The following is a 5,305-nucleotide window of genomic DNA, read 5'->3' on the forward strand; positions in this document are numbered from 1 at the left end:
TCAATTCAATCTTCAGCTCAGAATGGATAGACTTGACCAGGCTAACTTAACCTTAGGCCCAGACAACTTGCCTCAATTATTTTGTTTCGGTCAAATCATTGCTACCTTCATACAAGCCCAACTCGTCTCAATTATTTGGCCTAGACTGTATCAGTTCGAACTTCAATCCGAACCGACTAGGCTCAACCTTTGATTTAGACCGATTTAGCTCAACATTCGATCGTAGCCCACTTGGCTCAACCTTTAGCTTGGGTCGAGTCAACTCAACTTTTGTTATAAAATAGTAATAATTACAAAATAAACATTAGTTTTAAAGGTTGGCCAACAGTTTTTATTTTCTCGGTAATGTTCATAAGTCACAGTTTTTTTTCTCTCATTAAAGTTTATAAGTGTTAACGATCAATTTTTATTATTCATTATTGTAGTAACAAATTTTTTACCAAGTTTCTACTCTATAAGTAGAGCATTTCCTTCATACCAAAAAACACACCAAATAAATATTTCTTTTCTCCTCTCAAAAGGAGACTTTATTCTTCAAGCTATCTTCTTAGTTTTTCTTCCTTTCTTTTCTTATCCTCTTTAGGTCCTGAATTTATTCTTTTACCCTCTTTAGAGTTCCTTGCTAGTTCTAAGATTTTCAGAAGTTTTTGAGAAGTTCTTGGTGTATCATGGAGGACTTGCTTAATACACCATAGATAAGTCCTTAAGGACATTTATCTACAAAGCAAAATTTTGTTCATGATTTTGTCAGCTTTTCTACAACAATCTTAAAGACTTATACGTCAATATATAGTCACAAGTAGTCCTTTGATTTCTAATCTCGTTACTATTCAAAATTAAAATCTTAGTCCTTTGATAAGTCGTTTGATTTTCTATAACAATCTCAAGGACCTATATGTCAATATAGAGTATATTCAAGCGACTAAAATCTTAGTGCTTTGATTTCCAATCTCGTTACTATTCAAAATTAAAAAGGTGTGGGGAACTAACTATATCATTGAATGATGTTTTGGTTGAATTGTATTATGATAATTATTGATTAAAAATGCGTGATAATATAATGGGGTTTGTATTCATTTGGGTCGAACCATAACTTGGGGTTATATTTGTTCGTGGTTGTTTGGAATATGTTGCATGATTTTATTGCTTTAAAACATGATCTGGGTTCATGGAAAACAAAGCTCAATGATAAGTTTTGTTTTTATAATAGAAATGGTTGGAATAAGTTGAAAAACTGTTATCTCTTCTTGTGAACCGAAGTTCGGTTCATATAATGTTTAATTATGAGTAGAGTTATTTGAATTAAACTGTCTCACATCGTTGAATGCTTGAAATTAAATATCTTTCTCGTTCATTGCATTATTTGGTATTAAAATGATGAATATTAGTGATTTGATAGACAAAATAACTATTACGAAAACAGGTCAATGGTTTTACCCGTTGTTTGATTATTATGAGCTAAGGCTGAATTGAATTTAGGTGCAATCGTTCTAGTCATAATAATGATTGTAATTTGGATTGTGTGATAGTTAAATGTGATTAAGTGGAAAGTATAATTGTGTATGTATATATATATATATATATATGTGTGTGTGTGTGTGTGTGTGTGTGTGTGTGTGTGTGTGTGTGCTTATAGTTTTATTAAAACATGTATTGAGTCTTAGAAGGAAGGTATGTTGATTGATATGCACCTTTTTACTCTCTTACTCATAAAAGAGTTTTAATAAGATGTATCAGTGTTTAATGTGGAGGGGGGAATATGTACATGTGCAAGAAATTTAGGGTTGATTATAATTTGGTTTAACTTGGAGCAAGTTGTTTGATGTGGTTTAAATCCCAATAATGTGCGCAACTTGTTCTAAATGAACAAGTTAATGTCAAACGGTTGAGTAATATGTTGAATGTTTACCTTTTACTGGTATTGAATGGGTTATAGAGTTTTAGAAACTTGGTTAATGTTGGTTAAGTCTTTTAATGGTTATTGACTTGAATGAATGACATTTGATTGTTTGACATGGTTATTACTTTTTGTGTAGTTCCTAGTTTTTGGAGATATTGTTATCTGTTATTTAGGCATCATTGTTGTTAAAATTATTACATATTCTGAAAATACATTGTGGAAGTATTGATGTTGAGATGATGTGTGGAATGATGTTTTGATATATACATTGCTTGAAATATATGTGTGTGTGTGCGTGTGTGCGTGCGTGTGTGCGTGCGTGTGTGTGATAATGAAACATCTGGACTCTTTGGAGAAAAGTGTTCAATTATTGTTATACTTGGTATTAATATAGTATTGATGAAAATAGTGATAGTGTCATCTTGTATGTAGGTGACATGCTAATTTTTGTTACATGCAATGAGATTGTCGCTAGAACTAAATTGTTTCTAGGATTGAATTTTAAAGTGAAAGACATGAGTGAAACCAATGTGATTTTAGGTATTATAATCATAAGAAAGGGAGATAGTATATTATTATCCCAATAATAATACATTGAGAAACTTCTTAAGAAGTTTGAGTTTTATGATTTTAAACCTGTGAGTACCTCTTATGATGATAACTCTGAATTAATAAAAAGAAATATAGGAGAATCTATATCCCAACCTCAACATGTCCAGATAATTGGGAGCTTACTGCACTTGATGAACTTTTCTAGACCTGATATTGCTTATGCAGTAGGTAGACTAAGTAGGTACAGTCAATGTCCAAATCAAGAACATTAGGATGCACTTTCCAAGCTTATGAGATACTTAAGAGGTTCAATGGATTATGCCATTGAATATAATGTATTTCCCGATGTACTAAAAGGGTACAGTGATGTTAACTGAATCTTTGATTCAGATGAGACAAAATCCACTGGTGGTTATGTATTCACACTTGGGAGTGGTATGGTTACATGGAGATCCGTCAGGCAAATAATTATAGCAAGATCAACCATGGAATTTGAGTTTGTTGCTCTTGAGATGACTAGTAGTGAGACTGAGTGGTTGAAAAACTTCTTAGCAAACATTCTATTAGGAATGAAATCAACCCCATCAGTGTCGATAAACTATGATTGTCAATCGATAATAGTTATAGCTAAAAACAAGAATTATAATTGAAGAATAAACATATATAATTGAGACATAATTTGGTGAGGCAACTGCTAAATAGTAGAACTATTTCTATTTATTATGTGAAGTCAGAACAAAATCTAGCAGATACTCTGACAAAAAACCTAGGAAGACAAACGATATTAAAAACATCGAGGGGAATGAGACTTAAGCCACTTGCAAACAAACTAGTGATGGTAACCCAACCTTTGTGATTGAAGATTCCATGAATAAGGTTTATATGGGTAAAAACAAGTCACTTGTTAGTTCTGATAACAATAATTTGATTTTAAACCAAACAAGTCCATTCCTATAGTGTGTGTGTGTGTGTATGTGAAAGTGGTAGAGATTGCATTATGAGAGGTTAAATTTTGTCACTAAAATTCTATATGGTAAAAGAATTTTAGCTTAAACGAAGTTTTTAATTATTTTCATATCCCTTATGGGTGGTGTACCATTTGCAGCATACACTTGATGAAATCACTTATATAAGTGTCGAGTGGGGCTGCTTGCATGAGATCTTGGCATGAACTCTAAAGCACATATGAATATCGGACACGCGCATAGCCTAATAAGCACAACACATCGATAACAACAAAGATTGTGGGGGTGAATTATGATTGATAAACCTTTAACATACGTCAAGTATCTTTGGTTCATATAGTTTGTTATACCAATTACATTATATGTTAAGTTTTTTTATCTAAAACCGGTTCATATAACTTGTTATACCAGCTCTGATGCATTTCAACATATGAAACTCAGGATAAAAGTTTCTTATCTTTCTTTTGCAATATGTGGGAAATTGTTATAAAATAATAATGATTGCAAAAGAACCAGTAATTTTAAATGTTGGCCTCCAAAAAACACACTAAATCAAGCTCTCTTCTCCTCTCAAAAGGAAACTTTATTCCTCAAGCTATCTTCTTAGTTTTTCTTCCTTTCTTTTGTTATCCTCTTTTTATCCTGAGTTTATTCTTTTACTCTTTTTACAGTTCATTGCTAGTTTTGAGATCCTTAGAAATTTCTGAGAAGTTTTTGTTGTATCTTGAGGGACTTACGCAATACATCGAGAATAAGTCCTTAAGGACAGTGATCTACATACCTTGGGAAATTTTGTTGGTGATTTTGTCAACTTTTATAAAATAATTCTTTAGTTGGGGCTGACTCGTCTCAATTATTCAATCTGGGTCAACTCGACTTGACCTTTACATCGAGTTGACATGGCTTCAACCTTTGACCCAGGTTGACAAGACTCGACCTACGATCCAGACTTACTCAATTCGACCTTCGACTTCGAGCCGACTTATCTAAATTATTCATTATGGGCTATCTCGTCTCAATTCTTCAATCCAAGCTAATTCAGCTTAACTTTCAATCTAGCAAACTTGAGTTGATCTGGGGTCGAGGTCAATCCGGTTGAACCTTCAAGCAAGGGCAACTTGACCTAACCTTTAACTTAGGTTGACTTAACTTAATTCATAGGTCCAAGCTAACTTATCTCAATTCTTCCTGGCTAACTTATTTCAACCTTCATATGAGGCTAACTCTTCTTAATTCTTTAACTCGGGTAGACTCAACATGATATTTTTTGCTTAGGCCGACTTGGCTAGACATTTTCATCCAAACAAACATGTCTCAACTTTCAACTCTGGGTAACTTAACTCAATCTTTAACTCAAACCAACTTTATTTGATCTTCAACTCAAACATATTTAATTCCACCTTAATCAACTTGGGTCAACCTTGATCTTAAATTCAATCTTCAATTTGGCTTCACTCTATTCAACTTTGAATTTAGATTAACTTAACTCAACATAATCTTCAAATGCCTTAACATGATCTATATATATCTTGGTTTTGAATTTTCAAAATCTGAAAAATAAATCATTCAAGTAAATTGGTTTTAAAATCCAAAAATATATATCTAAATTTAGAATAAATCTATTTAAATAAACCTAAAATAAATTAATTTAAATTAGTGTGTATTGAATTTCACAATTTATATTTTGTGTTCCTCTGTTATAGTACTTTACCCTCTACCATTTATTTATGCTTAGACTTTAGTAAAAATTTTAGGTTAATAGCTAAAAAATATACCGTCAACCATTCCTAAGTATAAAACACTTTTCTTGGCACAATTCAAAAATTAACTAACCCAATTCTTTTGGACTGATGACATACTTAATATAATTACATTGACAATTGGAAGA

The sequence above is a fragment of the Vigna radiata genome, chromosome 5 (genome assembly GCF_000741045.1).
Source record: "Vigna radiata var. radiata cultivar VC1973A chromosome 5, Vradiata_ver6, whole genome shotgun sequence".
Classification (NCBI taxonomy): domain Eukaryota; kingdom Viridiplantae; phylum Streptophyta; class Magnoliopsida; order Fabales; family Fabaceae; genus Vigna; species Vigna radiata.